General features: G+C 39.2%; 1 protein-coding gene and 1 pseudogene across 16 annotated transcripts in view; both read left to right on the forward strand.

Annotated features, from left to right (window-relative positions):
• Positions 1–25395, forward strand: part of MCTP1 (multiple C2 and transmembrane domain containing 1) — a 528482-nt gene that overhangs the window by 13930 nt on the left and 489157 nt on the right. The gene's annotated exons all lie outside the window — the stretch shown is intronic.
• On the forward strand, positions 5149–5435 carry LOC112653462 (small nuclear ribonucleoprotein E-like; annotated as a pseudogene).

Genomic DNA, 25395 nt, shown 5'->3' on the forward strand with positions numbered 1-25395 from the left:
AGGTATTATTAATGTGTTTTATATCTGGGAAATGATTAGGCTGACTAGCTTGTATGCAGTCCAGCTTCTGTCCATAGCCAGTAAGTGGTGGAGCTTGGGTAGCAGACATCTGATTCCTGCTGGGGCCAGAGTTTCCTGAAACCCACCGCTCTACTGGTTAGCAGGGCCGCATCAGCGCACCAGTGCCAGGTGCAGACTGGCACCCAAACCACTGATTCGTGGTTGGTTCTGGCGCTCTTTTAACACCAGTCTTACTAAAGGATCTGAGTCTCAGCTTTGTTTTGGAGAGACAACTGGAAGAATGTGCCGTTAGTCGTTGGAGGAAAGTATCCAGAAGGATATAGTGAGTGTGAATACATTAGTTTGTTTCTTTGCATGTTCAGTTCTGAAAGCTCATAAGTGAATACTTTTCAGATCATTCTTGTGAATTCTGTATGTGTATCTGGCTATTATCACGTTGTTCAATGCCTGTGAAAAATAAAGCTATACATTCTGCAGTTAGTCTAGGTGTTAGGATCTCTGGACAAGAAAACAGCTTGTTTGTGAATATGCCTGTTAGGGTTATATTTCTTTAACAAGGAAAAGGCACTATGTAAGATAATATCTTCTGAATTTGGTACAGTTTCTCATGTTTCTTGGTAATAATGGTAACAGCACTAAAATCTTGGTCATAAGGGCTTTGCAGACAGTACTTCTTCTAGCCTTTGAGACAACTCTTAAAGGGGCTAGAATTCTTAGCCTCATTTTATAGATGAATCAGTGAAGGTTCAGGAAGGGTGAGAAAATTGCTCAGGTCACCTAGCCGGTAAGTGGTGGAGCTGGGATTTTTGTATCTAAGTAAGTGGCTGACTCCAAAACTTATGAGTCTAACTGCTGTGGTACGTGGCTCTCCGCCACACCGAAGAGCTGCTACATCTGCTCACGAGCGCTGGCATTTCTAGATATCTTGGAATGATAAAAAGATTTGGTTAAATGTTCTATATAATGAACCAGCCCCAGATGTGTATAGGTAGCTGGAAGATCTCTTTTTGCTACAGTACCAACAATTCTGGTAATATATCTTTCTTCCTTTCTCTCTCCCTTCCTCACATATTTATTAAGTATTTACCCTGTGGTAGACATGGTGTCTTGTTAACACCTTGATGAACAAGACTTACTAATTCCTGCTCTCACAGAGTTTATGTGAGTAGGAGAAACTTCCATTACATTCTTAAAAAATATTTTGTATATTCATTGGAGAGAGAGAGAGAGAGCATGAGTGGGGCAGGACAGGTGGCAGGCAGGGAAGAAGGGTAGAGGGAGAAGTAGACTTCCTGCTGATCGGGGAGCCAGACATGGGGTTCGATCCCAGGACCCCAATATCATAACCTGAGGTGAAGGCAGATGCTCAACCAACTGAGCCACGCTTCCATTACATTTTCTAAAATACACTAATCATGATCAATTATAATTATAGTAACTGATTCAGAGTAGTACAGAGAACTATAGGAATAAATTGTAAGTGGTCCTAACTTAAATTTGTGGGAAGGAGAGGGGCAGGGAAGGCTTTCTTGAGGAAATGACATTTAGGATGAAATGCAAAAAATAACAGGAGTTGGCCAGATTTGGGGGAGCAGAAGGAAGTAAAGGATGTAGCAGGTATTTCTGGGCAGAGGACATTACAGCAATTTGAGAAGTTTACCAGGGCACTTAGAGAAAGTTTACCAGGGCAGCTGAAATTTGGTAAGAAGGAAAGTATGGGGGATCAGTCTGGAATGGTTGACAGGGGCTAGGTCATGCAGGACCTCATGGGCCATGGGGAGATTGTAGACTTCAACAAATTCTGAAGCTGTTTTGAGAGCTCAGATGCTCCTCTGTGAAGAAGAGAACCATCTTCAGGAAGTTCACGACTTTGATCTGCAAATAACTGTTCTTTGCTGCTACATGACCAATATATAATTGGAACCTTAATTTGGTCACAACTGGAGCTGTTCTTTGCTACCACATTGTGCTCACAGAGTTAGTTTGTAAAGAGGTAGAAATGTTGGTTGAGGCTACTTGCCTCTTCTGAGATGTTGTATTTTAAAAATGTTTGTAAGAAACAGAAATACCTAGTGGATGAAAATATCTTTCCCCCTGGAAAAACAAGCCATTTCATTCTTCCTATTGCCTTTTTATTGAGCACTGTTGGAAGGTAAATGAAGGCAGGAAATGAGATCTAATCTCCCCTTGTTGGTACTCAGAGGGAAGATTCTCAGAGACAACACATTTCTGAGCCTAAGTAGAGATGAAAATGAGATAAAGCCCAGTGGGTGATTTGAATGTTACAGCAGTAAATTATGGAAGACATATATTTTGTGAGCTAACAATTTCTTTCCTGAAGTTAGGATGGGGAAAAAAAAAAAGAAGAACCTTGGGAAGGGATTCTGTGAGGAGGTATACAGTTAAATTTGTATCTTGTGTTAATGTAATCATGGGTAATTAGGAAGACTGCTTGTTGAACAGATCTGAAGCATGGTGAGGGAGATTGAAGTTTTATATTTCCTTTATATTTTCCTAGATATAAAAACTAAGCTTTTTTATTTTCATGTATAGCCAATATTCACATTTGTGAAACAGATTGGCAGTAGTGCCTAAACAAGAAGGAAAGCTTAAAGAGTATAAAACCTCACCGTGATGTTGATTATACAGTATTGTAGTAAGAGGAAAAAAAGGAAATACAAAAACTTGCGACTCTAGTCCATCAATAAAACCTGAAGTAGTGGTATTAGTGGCCTATTTGCTACTTTATGAAAGCTCAGGGTATGGATTCTAGCATGTCCAGCAGGTGAGGGCTAAGAAATCATACCAAGAGCTGCCCAAGTCAGGCCTGCCAATCAAGCTTTGCTCTTCCCAGCCAACCATGGTGATGACTTGCACCCAAGCAATGTGGGCTGCACTAAACACCCAAGCATTACTGCCATCTGGAGTAGGAAATAGCTTCTAGTAAAAACTCTCAGTGACATATGCCATGCCTAAGTCAAAAGAGTTATTGAGAACCTACATATTTTGCATCTGCAATAATGGAAAAATGTAATGTACTCCCCCCTCCCTTTTTTTGTTCTTTATGGAGCATTTTACTGGAGCCATAACCAAGCAAACACTATACTGTTTTACTGGGAAAGAAATTTAACAGTAATTTTTATTCTAAGGATTGTAGACCCTTTACAGAAACCAATGAAAGTTGTGACATTCTCTTCATAGAGAAATGCAAATGTACATAAATCCAGTATTGTTCATTCACCTTCAAGCAAAGAATTCGATGACTTCCAACCCATGGATTCCAAAACCCTCAGTTAGTACCCTTGGGTTGGAAGGAAGCCTCAGTGATAGCTCTTATGAAGTAAAATGGCTCCATTAGCACTACAAAAAAAAAAAAAATCAAAACTTGGGTCTTTGTTTTTTTTTATTAAAGGTTTCATTTATTTCTTCATGAGAGACACAGAGAGAGAGCATGAGGCAGAGATATAGGCAGAGGAAGAAGCAGGCTCCATGCAGGGAGCCCGATGTAGGACTCGATCCCAGGACTCCAGGATCATGCCCTGAGCTAAAGGCAGACGCCCAACTGCTAAGCCACCCAGGCATCCCAAAACTTGAGTCTTTGAATTTTCAACCATGACTGCTTATGTTTATTTATCCCAGAAACTTGCAGGGGACATGGATTCATTCTTAGAAGGAAAGAACTATAGACTGGGTTCCTAGAAAGAAGAGCAGATGTGCCCAGAAATAAAAAAGCCAGCTATGGCCTGCAGCATTTACTGAGACCAATATATAATTGAAACCCTAATTTGGTCACAACTGGAGTTTATTGTTAATATGGGATTCTGTTTCCTGGAAGTTTATTTCTGCTCCCTCGTAGAGAGACTTCTTTGGGACCAAACCACCGAGAAGCGAGATTTCTTTCCTAGAGGATGTGATTTGGAATCCTCTTAGATATCCCTCTCAGGGGTCAACGTTTGCTGCCCTTGGACTTTACTCACATGTCTCTGTTCTAGCTTCTGTGGATCTAAGGCTCCTGCCCTCCAGAGATTTGTCCTCTTAGTAGGGGAAATATTAAATATACACAAAAGATAAATGTCACTATCAAGTAGTGTAGACACCCCACTTTTAAGTAAATAAAACCATGGGGATTCCTTTTCATAGGAGATACGGAGGCTCAGTTACCTAATGGTAACTGCTGTTGGCCTAGTTTGGAGCAGCACTAGTGTGAATGGACTTTTGTCCTCAGCTCTCTCTACTCATTTTCTCTCAGTGATCCCATGGCCATATTTGACAAATAGATTTGCTAGAAAATGTAAAAGCCCACACTCTGGAGTCATTTTGAAGAAAGAGCTTTAAGTTAAAGGCAGAAGCACTCTTAACTCCCTTTAGAAGAAACCAGCCATAGACCTAACCTGGAGCTCTGAGCCTGGAAGCCTGACTCTCTGCTTAGGGCAGCAGCCTATGAGAAGGAGGGTGCGGGGGCCTGGGGTCGGGGTGGGGAGATGCGTGCTTGATGTGCCAGGAGCCAGGAGATGCACCTGCTCCTGAGGATGGGCCTGTGGTTCTTCCAGGGGCGCCAGGCTCAGGAACACACAGTTCCCATCATAATAATGGGAACATTTGGGGAGAAGTGGGCAGGAATGCAGATGTCTAATGAGATGAGTAGAGCTCAGGCACAGAGATGTCTCATTCAGGACTCTTCCCTTGTAAGCAACGGGAGCTCAACTCTTTCTGGCTGTGGCTTCAACAGAGAGTATACTGGCTGCAGGCTGGATGCAGAGCTTCAAACGATGCCATCAGGTCTCTTGGTCTCTGCCCCTCTCCTCCTTCTTATCTTTCCTCAGAATTGCTTGGCTCTGGGCTTTTTCCCTCTCAGGTAGTTTCTTTCTACCTATTGGCCTCCAGCAGCCCTTTATACACAGTTCTTTGGAGTGAGTCTCACTGGAATGATTGGGCTCTTGCTCTACACACTGTGGCCAGGAGATGAGGTGCTTAGCCAGGTCATGTGTGTAGCACAAAGCCCTGGAGTGAGGGGAATCCAACCTGCACCATGGAGACTGAGGGTGGGAGAGAGGCAGGTCCTTAAAGGCTGATCAGATTGCTCTGGGCACTTTCTGAGGTGGCATGTGGCCTTTGTCAGCTTCCACCATGGCATGCGGTGGCCAGAGGCAGAAACTGCAGAAGGTGATGGCACAGCCCATCAGCCTCATCTTCAGATACTTGCAAAATAGATCTCGGATTCAGGTGTGGCTTTATGAGCAAGTGAACATGCAGTTGGAGGGCCGTGTCATTGGTTTTGATAAGAGTATGTGAACCTTATATTAAACAACACGGAAGAGAGTCATTCTAAGACAAAGTCAAGAAAGCACCTGGGTCAGGTCATGCTGAAAAGAGAGAATATTGTCCTGCTCCAAAGTGTCTCCGACCAGAAGTGATCCATGAAGTGAGAAATTCTTGAGAAAGCCATGTAGTTTGTTTTTTTAGATGTCCTTTGTTTGGGAGTGTACTTCTAAAACATTTGTTCGTATTGTTTTGATTACCTTTATGTTATTACCAGATGACAATAAATGCTGCGGGATTGTTTTTATTAAAAAAGATATTGCTATGGACAGGCAAAAATTTCCCATGTACACTTGGGGTTCTGTCAATAATCAGCAGTTGGGAAGATGAATGATCAGGCGTGTGGAACATTGATCTGTGAGCTGCTGGACCTAACTACTGGCCTGGGGCACAGGGCTCACACCAGCCCTGCAGCGGGAGACTTTCTCCTGTGTTTTTTATTCTATACACTGTGCTCATTTTACATTAAAAAGTACATCAGATTTTTTTTTAATTTATTTATTCATGAAAGACGCAAAGAGAGAGAAAGAGGCAGAGACACAGGCAGAGGGAGAAGCAGGCTCCATGCAGGGAACCCAATGTGGGACTCGATCCTGGGGCTCCAGGATCACACCCCGGGTTGAAGGCAGGCTCTAAACCACTGAGCCACCCAGGGATCCCCCATCAGATTCCTTTTTTAATGCCTTGCTATACTGTTGGAAAGCTGTAGTAATGAGATGAATGGGTTTAAAGTCAGTTTTGGTACAGATGATAACACTTGCATTAACTTAAAGACTCTCTCATTAATTGAGGCCTAAAATGTTGGAAAAGAACCTATAAACCATACTTTACATAGATAGATGCTGATGCATGGGGGATAAATACACTGAAGAAGTTAAGATGCTGTCTTCTCCTTTTAGAGAGTCTAGCGTAACAGCAGGTCCTGATTCACACCCCACTCAGTAGCAGTTGCATTTATATAAATATGCTATAGTAGTATCCATCCATTGCTGCCTCAGTTTCTCTGTTGTCCCTACTGTCACACTCTGGAAAAAAATTTGCCTTTAGAGGATCCCTGGTTTCAGTAAAAGGAAGAGAAGGAAGTGCAAAGGAAGACTGGCCTAGGCGAACTGCCCACCCCCAGGTGACGACTGGTTGACTTTGGCATGGTGGAGACAGGATGAGGCCGACCGTCTTCTAGCGCTCACTAAGATGCTAGTCTCTCCAAACCCCACGGTTGTCTTTTGTAAAACTAGAGGAATAGCACACTTACCCGAACGTGTTCTTAAGAGGGTCTAGTGAAGCAGCATGAGTTTCTGGCATGTGTTCAATGCTCAATACATATTCATTATTCTCCTATGATGCCCGCCCCCCCCCCCGCCCCCCCCCGCCCCGCAACATCACTGTTAATGGGCTGTTATTCTCAACCCTTGGCTTAACAAGTGTTTTCTCTAAAAGTTACACTCTTGTCTTTTAGAGCTTTAAGGACTCATCATTCATACTTGAGCATGAATTCATTCAGTTAGATTCTTTCCTCCTAATTCCTAGATAAAAAAAACTAAATTTTGAAGGGATGGGTCAAGTTGACTGGATGGGAATGAATGAGCTGTAGAATTTGTGGCAGTGACCTGGGCCTGAGGGGGCGCTGCAGGACTTAGTAGTTGGCGGGCATGCTAGGAGGCTGGAATATGGTAGAGCTTTGAGAAGGGGTGTGTGGGGAAGGGAGAATGCTCTCTGAAGGCTCTCTTTGGTCCAAAACTTGGCTGCAGCAGGACTCTGGATCTGGCAAAGGAGGGAGACAGTACCATGCTCTCCTTCCTGTTGCTCATAACTTCTTGCCCCCAGACCTTGGGCTGGAGCTGCTAGTACTGTGTCAGGAGGTCTCATCTGGAAACCAGCCCCGTTTGTGACATTGCTTCCCTGGGCAAATGAAGTCTGTAAACAGCTTTCTGGAAGCTCACCAATTCAGGAAACCAGGGGCTGCCTGCACTTTACAGATAATATTTTTGTAATGATTAGCCTTCCTACACTTGAACGCTTTTCTTCACCACAGCCCAAGTGGAGTGTCTCCGAAAGGGTCACTTTTAGTGACTTCCTCTGCATAATATATGCCTTGTACATAGTAGATACCCTACCAGTGTGAAATCAAATTTCATAATTAGTAAATAATTTTACTACTAATTGAAAAAAAACTTAATTTTTGAATTACCAGGAATGATTAGGGGTAGATGTTATGGTATGACATAAATGAACTTTATCTTTCAGTTTTCTGATATTTATTGAATAGCTTTGGTCGTTTATTAAAAGAATATCTCAAGGAGCTCTTTAGATGTAAGTTTTTAAAAAATCATTCAACGCATCTTTATCAATTTCTTAGTATTTGTGCCACAGTGAACTTTTTCAAATAAAATATTTCATAAGTCCAAAGCCCTGTTTTTTTTTTTTTAAAGATTTTATTTATTTATTCACAAGAGACACACAGAGAGAGAAAGAGGCAAAGACACAGGCAGAGGGAGAAGCAGGCTCCATGCAGGGAGCCCGAAGTGGGACTCGATCCCGGGTCTCCAGGATCAGGCCCTGGGATGAAGGTGGCACTAAACCGCTGAGCCACCAAAGCCCTGTTTTTTATTTTATTTTATTTTATTTTATTTTATTTTATTTTATTTTATTTTATTTATTTATTTTATTTTATTTATTTTATTATTTTATTATTTTTTTAAAGATTTATTTTTATTTATTTATGATAGATTTATGATATTTTATTTTATTTTATTTATTTTATTTTATTATTTTTTTAAAGATTTATTTTTATTTATTTATGATAGACATAGAGAGAGAGGCAGAGACACAGGCAGAGGGAGAAGCAGGCTCCATGCTGGGAGCCCGACACAGGACTCGATCCCGGGACTCCAGGATCGCACCCTGGGCCAAAGGCATGTGCAAAACCGCTGAGCCACCCAGGGATCCCCTAAGGCCTGTTTTTAAAGAAAGGATTTAGTTAACATGTTTTAAATTGTCAGACTCAGAACAATTACATAAAGTCTGAAAAAAACAGATGAACCCAACATAAGAGTTAAATGCAGGGTGCCTGGGTGGCTCAGTCCATTAAGCCTCTGCCTTGGCTTGGGTTGTGATCCCAAAGTCCCGGGATCGAGTCCCACATTGGGCTCCTTGCTAAGCAGGGAAGTCTGCTTCTCCCTCTCCCTCTGCTCCTTCTTTCTTTTTGACCAACTCTCTCAAATAAATAAAATCATAAAAAACAAAGAAAGAAAGTTAAATGCAAACTTTTGTTTACAAAACCGTAAGTTTTTTGAGTCAGGCTACCTCTTACTCTCCTGAGAATATCCCACATTGCTACAACTATTACAGGGATATATTTTTCAAGGTTTAGTAGGCAGAAATAATCAATTTCTCAAATACAGATTTAGAATGTGATTCCTAATACTTTCTTTGCTCATAGTGCTCCACATAGTCCTCCCTTGGGTCTTTTGCTGAGAACCGATTTAGGCACCTTCATCTCATTGTTGGTCCTTTCATATTATTTATATTTTTATTTTTGTGTGTCATTTCCTTTCTCTTCCTAAAAGTGGGTGTAATGCCTAAGAATAGTGGTGCTTTTGGTATCCTCTGAAGGTATTTTCAGAGTTCCTACCCAGACACTGTGCTGGGAGGAGAGCAGTATGTAGGAGTGCCCATTTTCCTTCGCCATCTCACAACAGAAATGAACTACAAGCTCTCAGATGTCTCCTTGATTTAAAAAATGCCTGTGGTGGTCTGTTGATTTCTTTTTCAAGAGGTTGGTCCTCTTAAGACCTACTGGCAAGAGTAAATGAGCAGGTGAAGCCTAAGTGAGAACAGAGGCATCGTGGAAACTTTGGTGCTCCCGACAGACCCCTTCCTGTAGTGATGTGCCCTTCCTCCCAACCCTGGGGCTCTAGGCTATGATGGCCTCACAGCTGAGCCCCTCCCCGGGCATTGCCCTTGGCTATGGGAAACCACCTCTCCCAAGGTTGGTGCCCACCAAGGGGCTGCTCAGAGCCAATGCCTGCTTGATGAGAAGTTATAAAGGCCCACATCTTGCCTTCATTGGGGCATCTCTGCAGTCCAGGCTCCAGGCTCCCTGTGGGATCTGTTTCAACTCCATTGAAACCACTTTGTAGGTCTCCTTCTCCTTCCCAACCCTGCCCCTCTCAAGTCTTTACAAGTGCAGTTTGGGGACACCATGTTTACTTCCAAAAACCATTTGTGTGCAGCTCTTCATCACCGAGAACATTTCTAAGAAATTCATTCTAACAGACACCATTGTTGAATTTCTTGAAGAGATCTCTTAAGTTTTAGGAGGAAACAATTAGATGTCATGGAAACAGTGGCAATGGTTTTGAAGAGTTTGGTGATACATGGGCATTTTGAAGACAATCAGGGGAAGTTTTGCTGATGTGGTTACACCCAAACTTAAAATAACATTTACTGGAGGTGAAGAAACAAAGAAGCGCCAGAGGGCACGGGCATTAGGTGGCACCAGAGGGCAGTGAAGTTAAAAGGAGATAGAAAAATACTATAAGAAATCATTTATTATAGAGTAAAAATTTTAAGTTTTTAAATAAGTATTTATAAAAATATCCCCAAATGCTAATGTGGGAGGAATCTTTTTTAGCTACAGAATCACATTATGGCCTGGAGATTCAAATGTTGTGAAAAATTAGTTTAAAAGCGCCTACCACTTACTATTCATATACTATCTCACTGCAAAGATCAGGAAATGATCTTCAGCTGTCAAATGAAGAATTCTGTAAATTAGGCATTCTTTTATTATTTGTCAGGATATAAGGTCTTAAGGGGGTTAAACGTCTTTCCTAATAGTATATTTGCCTGGAGGAGAGCAGCTACACAAGTGTTAATTGAATGAATGCAAGAATCAGTGGATAAGGCTGGGAGTTGAATGCAAATTCAGGATTATTTATTTGTTTATTTTTACTGTTAAGAGGAATGGAACTTACATCAGAAAAGTTGCACAATCTAATAGGACTTTGAGTACTTTTGGTTATTATCACATTTACATAAATGTGCCATTTTGACTTTTTAAAAACATTGAATGAACTTCTAGGAATCTGTTGCTAGGACATAAACAAAGGTTTGAGCCAAATATCCATGTAGGTATTTGTTCATCACTCTGTTACTTTTAACATCACTCTGTTACTTTTAAATTGGAAATGTCCCAAATATTCAATAATAGGGAAATGCTTAAAGAATTTAATAAACTCTCCAGCTTTTTATGTGATATTTTAAAATATTTTCAGAAATATTTATTGATACACATCTTAAATAAACTTTATTTTTAGAACAATTTTGTAATTACTGAAAAATTACAACTATGGTACAGCAAATTCCCATATATTCAGTACTCAGTTTCCCCTATTATTAACATTCATCATTACTAATGGTACATTTGTTGCAGTTAATGAATTGACATTATTTTTAACTTAAAGTCCATACTTCATTCAGATCACCTTAGGTTTTACCTAATGTCATTTGTCTGTTCCAGGATCCCATCCAATATACCAATTATATTTTGTCATGTTTCCTTAAACTCCTATTGGCTATGACAGTTTTTCAGATATTCCTTATTTTTGATGACCTTGATAGGCTTGAGTATGGTCAGATACTTTGTAGAATATTTCTCAATTGGGATTTGTCTGATGTTTTTCTCATTATTAGACTGGGGTTATGGAGTTTGGGAAGAAAGACCACAGAAGTAGAGTGCCATTCTCATCAAATCTTATCCAGGATGTGTACTATCCACTTGACTTATTATGGTCATTGTGAACCTTGATTGTTTGCCTGAGGTAGTGCTTAACTTCTGTTAAGTTATTCCTCCCTATGCACTTCCCATACTGTATTCCTTGGAAGGAAGTCACTATACACAGCTTACACTTAGGGAGTGGGAAGTTATGTTCCATTTCTGGGAGGCTGAAGTATTGATATAAATTGTTGAAATTCAGCAGAAGAGATTTTTTTAGTCTCCTCATTATTTATTTATTAAATCATTGATTTATAACAGTATGGACTCATGGATATTCATTTTATAGTCTGAGTTATAACCAGCACTAATTCATTTACTTTTTTTTTGCTCAGATTGTTCTAGCTTTGGCTGTTGAGAGCTCTTTCAGTTGGACCTTGTGTCCCTTTGGCTTACTTCCATCTTTGTATGTGTATTTATTTTCTTCAGTATTTCCTTTCTTTCTTACTATAAGACACTCAAGGCTCATCTGTTCTGTTTCCTGCCCTAGTCCTAGAATTAACCATTTCCTGAAGAATCTGTAGTTCCTTTTATTGGAGAATGATATTAGAAACCAAGATCGGGATACAAGATGTACTCATTGCTATTCAGAAGCATCTTTAATGGCAAAGGACAGTGTTTATTATAATCTGAAATGTTAAAAACACATAAAGTTGGATAAGCAGTGATATCAATTGTGTATATGTATAAGCTATAAATACAAGTTTGTAGAAAAGTAAAAATACCAATATAGCCACAATTCATTATCAAAGGATTATAATATTTTTATACTTTTCTTCCCCCTTCTTCATCCCAGTTCTGGATCATGAATCATATCTGGCAGTTACAAGAAAGAAACAGTAGCTAGTGTTTTTTTTTTTTAACATTAAAATTATTTTTTTAAAGTAAAATGAGACACAGGGCACCTGAGTGGCTCAGTCAGTTAGGCATCTGCCTCTTGGTTTTGGCTTAAGTCATGATCTCAGGGTTGTGAGATCGAGCCCCACACACATCTGGCTTCACACTGAGCGTGGACCCTGTTTAAATTTCTCGTTTTCTCTCTCTCTCCATCTCCCTCTTTTTCTTTCTCAAATAAATAAATAGCAAAATGAGGCAGATCTTGTTAATGTTGCACATCTCAGACTGTATTTTACTAATCATTAAGCAACATTCTCAAGGTGTATACCATGAATTGAATCAGAAGCTGTTATCAATATCTGTTTTGAGGACAATTTGAGGACAGTTAATGTAACGAGGGAAATTTCCCAGCAACCAGAGTGTGGTTGCCAGTATTAAAATGACTCATGAATGTTTTTCTTATGCCAGGGTTTCTTAAACTTCCGTAGTTCATAGGTCCCCCCATACCTACCCACCACTGTACAAAATGTGTTCAATCATTTTCCCTAAGTTGATTCTTTTTAAACTCAAGATATCCTTAAGAAAATTTTTTTCACTACCCAAAAGTAAAAATCTCCTATCTTGAATAGAACATGAACAGAACACAAAATACATCAGAACATAACAATGTTCCTGAAGTTAAAAATAAAGTGAAGATTGTGCTGATGTAAAGTCAGCACGTAAAAACACGGCCGAAAAGTTCTTCATGGTCTTGGCCCCTACTTCAGCACCTCATCTTGCTTTTTCTCACTCCCTCCAACTCAGTCACACTTATCTTCATTTAGAGCCTTTTATTGATCCCAACCTTCCTCCCTCCCCGTTATGCTGTTTCTTCTTCCTGGAACATTTAGTTCATGTCTGCTCATTTGCTAGGGATCAGCTCCTCCTCAGGGAAGCGGTTCTCTGTCTTCCTGACTCAATCAAATCCCCAGGTATAGTTCTTTCCTTTACAGACTCTGCTTTGTAGCACTGTTCCTAGTGGGGATGTTGTAATAGGGAGTTCATTTGAGTGTCTGTCTTTTTAATTTCCTCCATGAGGGTATGAATCTGGACACACTGTTGTAATCCAAGCACATTGGATAGTGCCTGGCCTATAACAGAAACTCATTAAATACTGAAATGTATGAATAAATGAATAAATATAACATTCCCTAGGTGTTTGACATGATTAGTGAATTCCAAATATTCCTGTGCGTGTAGTATTTTTTTTTCCCTCTTCTTAATTTGTTTTTTTCACAGGTCATGTTGAATTTGACTAATAATGGGGGATAGGGAATAAACACCAACTAGCTTTTTGTGCCCCTGAGAAGGATTTTGAGGTTCAAGCCTTGTCCTTCTCACTACTCATCTCAGACTCCTGCTGGCTGTTTGACAGCTGGCATCCAACTGGGTATAGCAATGGGAGGTGGCTTGGAAGAGAGAAGCCAGAGTATTTCTCCTGATACCTCCATGCCTCTTTTGGAGGCTCTGGCCAGGGTACTATATCTTCTATGCCTCCAGGCCCCCCACTCCCAACTCCTTCCAGGATGGTACCTGCTTCACTGGGGACGGTTGGGCCCAGTCTCCTCGTCCTTTTGCCCATCCCTCCTGAGGGTGACAGTAACTGCCTGCTTTTGCCAAACTTGGGATGGCCTTGTGGTCCTCTGGCTTCTTAGCTCTTCCACCATCTGTGCAGCCTGCGCCCCACATTATACTCCCTTTGCTTCAAATACTCAGAGTGGTGTGTATTTTCCTTACTGGACCCTGACTAACATAACTTCAGAAATCAGGCTAAAAAGAGAAGGAGGAAACACATAAGCCTGTACCCCACTAACTATGATTGTAATAAAGTGATTTCTTTAGTAAAATAAATACATAAATAAATTCCTTTGAAACAGTCTTTCACCCTCTTTCACTATCAAATCATAGGAGTCAGTATGGCCCACAGCCTAATATATAGACCAGTATGGTTGTGCTGGGAATGGTCTACTGGCAGATGGGCCCTAGACCAGCCCAGATGTGGGGTCATGTCCTATTGCTGGGTGCACTCCAGGATAGTTTCCTGACACTTTGCTCTCATTTATTATTATTCAAAATAAACCTTTATTTATTTTCCTTCTCTATCTCTTCATTTCTTCTTTCTATTCTTTCCTTCCTCCTCTCTTTCATACTTCTTCTCTTTTTTTTTTTAAAGATTTTATTTATTCATGAGAGACACACAGAGAGGCAGAGACACAGGCAGAAGGAGAAGCAGGCTTCATGCAAAGAGCCCGAGGCGGGACTCGATACTGGGACCCCAGGATCACACCCTGGGCCGAAGGCAGATGCCCAACCACTGAGCCACACAGGTGTCCCTCATCCTTCTTTTTTGAGAGATATTTTAGATGTAAGGCAACTCAAACTAGAGTTCTGCCCATTTAAATACCATGATGTGGATTTTTACTAAAAGAGTTCTATGAGTACAGTATTTATCCCTTTATTTAAGAGCGTATGATGCTCCTGATTAGCCATTGATGCTCTAAGCTACAGATGAACCACCTTCCCTTGTACTGGATTATGGCTAAACTTCCTCCTGCTTCAGTGTCAGGATGCACACACACATTGCCTAGGAAGGGCAGTGACTCACTGATACTGGGGGAAGAATTGTTGAGAAGTTCTGGAGCCTGGTCCTTAGAGGCAGGCTGCATTTGGATGCTAAGGGAATTAGCCTGTCTTTAATTCCTGGTTCTCCGACCCTCTGCTTTATATGTAATATTTAACCTTTTTCTCTGTGCTTCTGTTTAAAATAGGAACCATGAATCACAACCCTCTAAATTTATCTTTTCTGGGAAAAGGGTTAACAGTAGCTCTTCTTAGTATCCTTAGTGTAATTTTCTAGCTTGGGGCTCCAGGACCTATAACTTTCCCATTATTCACAGGGCTGGGTGTGGGATCAGTGAGTGGGCAGGAACTATCCTGGCTTGGCAGTGTCGCTCAGTTATTATCTCTCTGCTCTGAGTAGAAAGCGTTTAGTTTTTATTTCCTTCCCAGCCCTAGTATATGGTCAGGAAATGAAAGAATGAAAAGTAACAAGGACCACTACTCTATTCTTTAAGTTATCCAAATCCTATCATTCTTTAAAATTGAGGGAACTTCTAATATCCTAAAATGTCACTGGCTATTTCCATTTAACCGTGTAGCTCTCCATCATTAGTCAAAGACTGGCTGTTTGCCAGGCACTGTGCTAGTGCTGGAAATCCAGACAGTGGAGTCAGACATGGTTACCACTCTGGAGTTGACAGCATATAAAGTTATTTGCTCACTTTTGGAAAGCTCTTATTAGGAACAAAAATGTTTAATTCCTGTAATCTCCTGCAACCTGTACAGGTTTGGCATATAACATTGGCTTCAAATTTTCATGATTATGCCTATATTAAGAAATAGATTTTACAGCAGACTCTGTACACACACCCATGTATGCATGCATAGTTTAAAATTCAAGAAACTTAGTAAGACAACTTCTGATACTTTCCATTCCAATCTATTTTTTAAAATAGATTTGTCGGGTTTGGCCATTTTATTGATTTCATGACTCACTGATGAGTTGTGACCTACAATTTGGAAAAGACTGATATCAATATAATTTGGAATTGTTGTACAAATTAGTGTAACAGTGCTCTCCAAAGATGACTAATTGGCTTGGCTAAATCAGAGCTGAGAGCACACATTCTGGAGTTTTCTCTCCTGCTTCTAAATTTGAATAGCACTTATATAGATAATTAATTTGGCAATTAATATATGCACTGGCCTTTGAAACATATTTTTCTATTGTATAATTAAATTTTTTTTATTATTACTTTTTTTCTTACTACATTTTAAGCATCTCAATAGTTTCCATGCCTGTATTTCATTATAGCCCCACGTGATTCACCATAACTCATCTAGAAGAGTCCATGTTAATTTTATTTGAGATTAGATATGGAAAGACATTATTGTAGATGATGAGAAAGGACAACAGGCTTTATTAACAATCAAACTTGAAGTTAAAATATAAGCTCTGGAGCTAGTCTTTGTGGGTTGGAATTCTGGCTTCACCATTTACTAACTGTGTGGTTATGAATGAAATGCTTCAATAGTTTATGGTTTGGGAGACAAGTTATTCACATTTTTATTGACTGAATTTTTAGCAGGTGTAATAAACTTGTCTAGCGAGTTAAAAAATCTAGGAATTTATTGCTGATGCAATAAAAAGTTAATATAATAATAGATATTTTATGGCCCAGACTACAAGTATGTTTAGCAATTATGAAAATTGCAAACTAAACAATAGACTGTTTGCTCTTAGGAGATTGGATTATGCTTTCAAATGAGCAAATTTACAATTCAGTCCCCACCACAGTGTTTCATATGCAATGAAATGAAATGTCTTCTTTTCAGAGCCTTTAATAGTCCTGTCTTTGCATGTTAGTTTAGATTTACACACTTATTTTCTTAGTACTTGTACCTTTATTTTATTCTAATAATGTGTCCTGTGATTATAAAAGGATATATGTCCATTTGGCCTATTCTTTAGTAATTCTTTTCATGAATTTTCATTGGGAAAAAGCAAAGACAGAGATTCACTGTGGAAGGTTAATATGAGGTGGGTACTTAATACATCATCTGTGTTTGGAGTACATTGTTTAATTGCACCTTGGTTCATTTTCTATTAAATGTGAACTAGTGCGTGTCATACACTATCCCTTCTTCTTATTTTGAATACTGTTAAACTTACTGTGGTCAGTGGGAACTTCTTAAATTATGCCAGGGGAGCACTTATCCCATCCTCTGGTAATGTCCTTATACTTGCACATAAAAATTCCTGTAAAGTCTATGAATACAAAATGGGTATTTTAGAAATAAGCCTTTATTTCTAAAAAAGACAGTGATTTTTATATAGATAAAATTTAAAAAATTTTATAGGTGAAATTTTATAGATGAAATTTTAAATTTATAGAATTTACAGATGAAATTTAAAAAATCATCTCATGTGTTCTCACCCCTTCATCTCTTGTATATTCTTCTAGTTGCCTTATAACCTGCCATATCTATTGTATTAGCTGGTGATTTTCATTTTCCAAACATACCAAATATTCTTTCCTTAAATGACTTGAATGATTTATACCTTATTGGCACTTGATAAAAAACTATTGGTATTTTTTGCAACAGTCATCTAGAAGATACATAAAATGACCTATTTTTCTGTTCTGCCAAGGTTGTTAATGCATTATTAAATGGGCAGATTGCCAAGTTATTGATAGACTTGAACTGCATTTGCTGCAGTGTTTTTAATCTTTGAGAATTAATCTACTGACAGTATGGGGTCCAATATTATTTTAGTTGTTCCTCATGTCTATTATCTGTGAAACTAAAGGCAGAAAAAAGTGAGGATTAGGACTGTGATTATATATGTGGGAAAAATAGGAACAGAGTTCCTACAAAATAAAAATACAGTAGTGCAGATCCTAGTCCCAGATTGTGTAGGTTCAGGTCCCAATTACAATATTTGTGAAAGGGCAAATGCAAATGATAAATTAGAGTCTTAATTATCCTTTAAAGTAAGAGATGAGACTTCAAGCTCCTGCCTTTTCTTAGAGTATTTAGTTTAGAAAACTTAAAATTTTAAGTTCTCTGTCCCTTTGAAATGTGTGCAAATCTTTTAAAATGCCAGGTAAAACTTCTCCCTTGAAGACCCAGGTATATCTTTCTCAAGGACCTGTGAACCATCTTTGAAATGTAAATTTCAGGGAGGATAGCACCCTCATCTCCCAGTTTCTGTGGGAGAAGAGGAGCCTAACTTTGGTAGGTGTCTAGTCCTCTATCTTCTGTCATAAAGATGTGAGAAGTATATTCTTCCTTTGGATAAAGCCAATTAGCACAGCTGATACTTGAATTACTAGGTGAGTTTAGGATGAATGTCAAGTGACAAATGGTGGTGCGTCAAATTCTCTAATCTTGGGACGCCTGGGTGGCTCAGCGGTTGAGCACTTGCCTTCCGCCCAGGGCATGATCCTGGAGTTGCAGGATTGAGTCCCTCATTGGGCTCCCTGCATGTGGAAGGGAGCCCAATGCTTCTCTCTCTGTCTGTGTCTCTGCCTCTCTCTGTCTCTCTCTTTGTGTCTCTCATGAATACATAAATAAAATCTTAAAAAAAAAAAAAAAGTTCTCTAGCCTGAGGACCAGTTCGTCATGGGTTGTATCTGCTTTGCTAGATAAAAAGGTGGGATTTCTTCCTGTCTTTGCAATCTCTTAGGGAAATTATTGTGGCACACATAACATTCTGGTTTGATGCTTCTTCAGTAATAATTTAGAATAATATTTTTTCTCTTTCCCTTCATCCTTTGTGGAGAGGTTTTTCTATGTTGGCAGGAGATTTTGTTTTGAATTACATTTCCCCAGCACTTACTAGATATGTAATTTGAAGCAAGTTTCTGAATCTCCATGTATCTTATCTATTTCCTATACTTTCCTTATCTGTTAATTGTAGATAATAGTAGTATTTTTTACTACTGTTTTTATTAGGCATGTTGTAAAATTAAATATAAAATGACTAAATATATGTAAAGTAGTTAGAACAGAGCCAGTAGTAGTAGGTACTGTATGAGTATTAATTATTGTTATTACCCTAAGTAGAAATTAAATGCTCACTAATGTTATTTTAAAAAGAAGTTTTGGCTTTACTAAATTCTGGTTCCTATTCAATACAGTGTATTTCCAGAAGAATTTCAATGAAAAGACCATTAAACTAAGAAATTCACAGTAAGACTTAAAGTCTCATCCCAAATTTCACCACCCACATGGAAATTGTGGAGTTAAATACTGTTCGTGAATTGAAAAATCTGTAAAATATTACTCTTCTAGTGATAAGTCATGGACTCAAAATCTTTACCACAAAGGCTTTCTTGACCTTTGTCCACTTCTTCAACCTGAGCCTCCTACCATTCTTTCCCTTGGTAACTAGAAAGTAATCATACTGACATTCTTTAGTTTCCTCTAACAGCCAAATCTGTTCTCACCTCAGGGTCTTTGCACTTGCTCTTTCCTGTGTTTGGAAAGCTCTTCTTTCACATTTTTGCATTGCTGGCTACTTCTCATTATTTTCTCACTTGACCCTGTTTTGTTTTATAGCAATCGTCACTATCTGAAATTCTTTCCTGTATTTGCTAAATCTATGATTATGAATATGTAAGCTTCCTGAGAACAGGAGCCTTATTTGCTGAATAGTACAATGCCTTGAACATAGTAATGTCTCAGTAAGTATTGAATGAATTAGTGGATGAATAAAATAAACTATCCTTATCAACTGATCCTTCACTGATTTAACAGATATTTGTTGAGAACCTCATCCTCTACATACTGAGGGAGATTCAACATTGTCCATGCAATTTTCACTATTTATTGGTGACGTTAAGATGTATATCATAGAACTTTAAAAATAAAACCATTGAACTATACACCTATAAGGAAAAAGTGGGAAATGAAAATATGAAAAGGAAAGATCTGTGTGATAAGCATATGCTAGCACAAAATTTCACATTTATGTGTTGTTACATTTTTATAGAAGAAGAAAAGGCCTTAAGAAGTTAAGTAATTGTGAATAGATGGGTCAAAATTCAAACTTGTATTGGTCAGACTCAAAATATTATTTTCTTTCCGTTTAAAAAAAAATCACTTATTTATTTGAGAGAGCACAGGAGCAAGGGGAGAAGCAGACTCCCTGCTGAGCACAGAGACCAACATGGAGCTCCATTCCAGGATCCTGGGATCATGGCCTGAACTGAAGGCAGATGCTTAACCAACTGAACCACCCAGGGACCCTGTTTCCTTTCCATTTCACTAAAAATGAAAACCCTCTCCTACGTCAAAAACTTTGAAGTGTCTGAGATTTTATTGTTCTTGCAAGTTAGCAAGTTAGTTGCCATAGTTTCATGGATACTGACAGAAGACATTAGAACCCTGGGGCAGAGCCAAAGGAGTTAATGACTTATGACATAGAAGATGAACTTTTTTTGTTTCTGTTTTCTATTGCTTTTCACAGTGTTCTTAACAAGAAATATTAGGCCCTTTGTGGTGTGAGCCCCACAAATCTCATCTCTCAACACTTTCTTAGTCAAACTATGCTCTGTCTCCAGGTTCCATACTTACTCAGTGTGAATGATCTCTTTTACTATTCTGGAGCATGCTTTTTAATCCTAAAGCATGGAATCTCAACTGAATGCCTAAAGTTTTCAGCAAGATCTCTTCATTCTGGTTGCACCAGAACTCCATCTTCCATCCCCATGCACCTTTGTAGAACCTTGTTTAGCTCTCACCTTCGTATCAGATGATGTCTGCTAGGCCTTCTTATTTGTACCAAGGACTCATTATAAATCCCCTTAATGATTTCCAGTTTGCTCTCTTCCCACCCCCTGAAACTTGGCATTCTATTCTCCCGGCCTTATTGGCATACTGAGATCTCTGCTCCACTTGGTATGTCTTTTCCTGTCCTGTCCCAGTAAAGGTCAATCCTGGACTAAGTTAAGTTTCTCTTCTTTCCAGAAGCATATCTGTATGCTACTTGTTCTTTTCCGTTCAAAAATAATGCCGTCTTATATTTTCCCATTTTATAGCTGTCCCTCCATTTCTGCTTTAAACCAGTCCCATCTTTTCTTATCATAAGAGATTTTCCAAGAGTTTCATTTATCTATTGCTTTCACAGTCCCTCATTACTACATCATCAAGAGGAACATGTTTAATAAAATGAAATTTCCCTTGTTAGGGGAATCAGGGTCCTCATTTCACATATGTGTATCTCCTTCTGAGAGCTGGGATTCATCTTATTTATTGATTGATTTATTTATACATACTCAATAGCCATAGTTGTACTTATTTCCATTTCAGTAAGGTATTTTTTTTTAGGTTTTATCTTGCCCTTTCTTTTGGAACATCTTCCTCTATTTTTTTCATTTTGCTTGACTCTCTGTGTTAGTTTCTATGCATTAGATGAACAGTCACTATCTCAGTCTTGAAGGAGTGGCCTCATGTAGGAGATGGAACCTCATCATTCAACTTTGCTCTAGATCTTGGTTGTCTTTTAAACCTTTGTGGTTATTCAAGCAGCTCATTTTATTTTTTTGTAGCTCCCAGTAGTTGAGGATGCCATGTTCATTCCCCAAAGGGGAAGATTTCAGTCAGCACATAAATTCAGATTAATTGGCAGCCAGACTCTCAAGCAGTAACTTTTAAGTATGCAAATATACTGTGGGATGAAAAGTGTAAACCCCACTGGCCACAAGTACAAGGCAATCTGGAGCTGTCTCCCAGGTAGTGTTCACAAAAACTGGGGCTCCAGATGAGTGTTATAAGCTCTTTCCTGAGAGATACTGGCAAACTGTAGTGAGGCAGCAGTGGGGGGAAAGTGTAGAGATATAGTGCCTGCCAGAGGAGAAAAAAGAAATAAAAGTGGGGAAAAGCTTAGAGTTTTGTTTTGTTTTGTTTTTGTTGTTGTTGTATTTTTAAAGATAGTATCCACTGGCTGGAATAAGACAGAAAGAGTGAAAAGATGGCACCCACCAGTCTCTGCCCCAGAAGACACCCCAGCGGGCCCACCAAATGTGTGTCAAATCAGATGCTTGTCCCTCAGGCTGACGTTCCAAGACAAGTAGCTGGAACAGTTGTTCCCACACAAAGTCCAGACACTGATTATTATTATTTTCATGCTGTGCCCTGAGGTGGGTGAGTCCAATTCTGCAAGCCCCACAAGAGCCATTGCTCAGTTTGCTTCTTGTAGATGTGAGCCCTGTTGGTTTTCAAAGATAGATGTTTTGGAGGCTCATTTCTTGGGTGCAGGTCTTAAAAATTGCGGCACCCAAGGTGGGGTTCAAACTCTTTGTTCCTTAGGGAAAAGCCTGGGGTTTTGAGTTCCCTCTGGATTATGGCTCAGTGCACCAGAGGTGAGGTTTATGGATTGTGTCCCACCATTTCCTACTGTTTTGTTGTGTGCTTTCTCTGCCTCATCCAACACATAGGAATTGCTCAGCCAATTCTGTCCCCCCCCCCCCAGAGGATGTTGTTCTGTATGTAGCTATAGATTCTGTGTATTTGTTGGTAGTGGGGAACAGGTGAGTTCAGGATCCTCTTCCATTGCCATTTTGAACTGGAGCCACTGGAAATTCTAATTTTGACAGGAACTTCAATGACTTCTTTATGGGAATGGCTTTTTGGCTTTTTATAACAGATAGTTTTTTGCAGCATAATTGCAACATAATTGCAGCATAATTTATTGCAGCATAATTGTCATATAATAAATTTCACATGTTAAAAGAATACAGCTTGATGAGTTTTGAAATATGTATACATCGTAAAACCTTCATTGTAATCAAGATAAAAAACATTTCTATGGACCCTGAACATGAATCCCTTATGCCACTTTTTAATCTTTCCTTTCCTCCATCCCCTTGCCTAGGCTACCGCTGATCTGATTAATGTAATTATAGCTTTAACTTGCATTTTCTAGAATTTTATGTAAGGGAGATCCTATACTATGCATTTTGAAGAGGCCTGGATTTTTTTGACTCAGTATAATTCTGAGATCTATTAATATTGTTTCAGGTATTAGTAGTTAATTCTTTGTTATTATTGATTGTATGGATCTACTTTACTTTGTCATGTCCATCTGTCAGTGAACATTTGGGTTATTTCCACTTTGAGGTTATTACAAATAAGGCTAGAAATGTAAAATGTATTATTGCTTCCAGTAGAAGAGTATATAATTGCTTCTCCCTATATAATAGGGACTCTTATTTAAAAAAAACTGGCTTTTATTATTTTATTTTTTTTCTTTTATTTTTGAAACTGGCTTTTAAAAGGCCAAGCTGACCCAAGCTGACCAAGGCCTTCTAGTACCTCTTGCAAGGCAGGGCTGCATGGCCTCATCCCATGTGACTCAGCTGTCTCTATTGCACTGTTGGATGGTGATAGATCACATTGGCACACCCTGGCCCAGAGCAGCAAGTCTGGGACTCTCCCCCTTCAGGACCCCTGGGGCATACCACAGAGGTTTCCTGTTGAATGACCCTTATTGCCCTGGGTAGGACCCAGCCCTCCTCTCTCCCCACACTAACCTGGGAGGTACATAGAGTATTGGGCTAGAGTAAGGGAAATGGGCAGATCATGTTTGGAGAGGACTTTGAATTTTGATTGCTATCCTAACCTTGGCCTTTGACTTGTGATTCCCCTTAGCTCCTAGGAGAGATATCCTAATATCTCTTAAGGACTCATGCCCCTAAATTATCCCTCTCCCTCATTTTGGTGTAAAGGCTGAGAGGGCATGTATCCCTTCTCCCTAATCCAGGGGTCCGTAGATAAGGGATAAGAGGTTTTTGTATTTGCTCTATGGTGCTTCCCCCAGACTCTGCTTATCCCATTGCAAGGGTAGGGGGCTTGGGGATGGGACTCCCTTTACCAAAGCTAATATGGCCTCTCATTAATCCTTCACATCTCTGAAGGGTTTGGGCCTAAATGAATATGCCAGGGGAGGCTTGCTGGAGGGTTAGTGGTCCTCAGGATGGGATAGCAACATCCAGTGTGTAAAATGGAACTTGGAGGTGTTGAACAATGAACATGTATGAGGGAAGGACTGGAGCTGGGGCCATTGGCTGCACTAACTTTGGTAGCTGTTTAGACAGTATGTGTCTGGAATGGGATGGGGAGAGAGCTAAGCTTGGGCAGGGCTCTGGGGGGCTTAGTATAGGGGTGGGAAGAGCTATCTTGGGGCTCTGACCATACTGTGTCATGGTGGAGGGTACCCTCCTGTGTCCCGCAACTTCTGCTTTAACAATTAACTGAGAGGAACTGAAAAAAATAAAGATGCCAATCATTAGAAAATTTTCAGAATCCCAATTAGATCTCCAAATGACTGAGTTTGTATAGCACTTTTCCTCTTTTCTTTTCTTTTCTTTTTTCTTTCTTTTTTTTTTTTTTTTCATTAATGCCTCACCGGAAATAAGTGGGAAACAAGAAGAGAGAGAGAGAGAGAAAGAGTGATATAATAATTTAGAAAAATCTAGTTCTGTTGGTTAAAGATGAACCTATTCATTTCTTAGTCAAAAATAGCCCCAGGGTTGTGTTTTAAATGAATAAGGGTCACATCATTTGAATGACATGATTTAAAGCATTCTTCTGAGGACTGCCTTTGCTCACTAAGCCTTTTACATAGGCATTTTGATTCATAAAGGTGTTGATGTTCATTAAACCTTATAGTTGATTTATATTTTTATTGTCTCTACCTATTTTCACTCCCTGAGAGACTGTGGTTCAGTGTTCCCTTTTTTGGCAAATATGTAACTTTCTAGCTCTTCAGCCTATTTTGCTTCACGTAGTTGTGCTTTAAATCTCCTCCAGAAGAGGAAATGACTCATTTCTATACAGTAGCATGTAGGTGTTTGATGAATGTTGCTGCCAGGTAGAAATAGACTGTAATGCCAGTGTAAATGGAGTTTTACAGCTACTAAAATCTGAAGGATTTAAATTTTCTTAGGAATTTAAATTGAGGGAAAGTAACTTTAGATGTTGGTAAGGGCTTGATGTTCTTTGGGCAAACTAAAAAGTGGTATGAATGTTAAGAAATTGCCTGTGGCCTAATGAAAGAATGTCATGTTCTTTAAGATGTCTTGCCCCCTAAAACATTGTCTGGGGACTGTGCAGGTTTGAGCAGGATGATATCCCAGGTGTATTATGGGCCTGACATGTCAGATCAACCCAGATCACTTTGTAAGATTTCTGACTGTTGAGAATTCACAGAAATTTCCAAGTCTTTGTGTTCTTCAGACTGCTGTGGTATAAGAAATGAGGAAGTAGGTTGTATAGTTATCTTCCTTTGCAGACTTCTTAATGTCCTAAAAATAATGGCATTGTCCTCATTTTACAGACCATAAGAAATTGAGTTGCAAATACTACATTGTCCTGCGAAACAGCTACCAGACTGAAACATGAGAAAGGTCTTTACCCACGTGGAAAGGCTGTTGTGAGTGCTTTTTAGGCACAATTCCCACATGGGTAGGGTTTATGAAATATTAAGAGCAATTATATGTAGTAGATATCTGGCTAATTATATGTTTTCTTAATTTATGACAGTGCCTAGGACAGCACATTATGTATAATATGTAGTTAATAAAGTTTCATGAAAATGGGTAAATTAAAAACTGAAAGATGTGTGCAGTAAAATTTTAAATTGTTCTTTGAGGTTTTTTGTGAAACTATGTTTTAGACTTTGCAATTGCTAGAAATAAATGTAATGATTTTGATTTTTTAATTTGTAATGTTTTTATTCGATCATTTAAAAGCTGCAGTATTATAGCATCTCCTTGGATTTGCGAAACTTGATCAAGAATCTCTAAGAACGAAATGCCAAAAAAAATTAAAAATGG

Source organism: Canis lupus, chromosome 3 (genome assembly GCF_003254725.2).
Source record: "Canis lupus dingo isolate Sandy chromosome 3, ASM325472v2, whole genome shotgun sequence".
Classification (NCBI taxonomy): domain Eukaryota; kingdom Metazoa; phylum Chordata; class Mammalia; order Carnivora; family Canidae; genus Canis; species Canis lupus.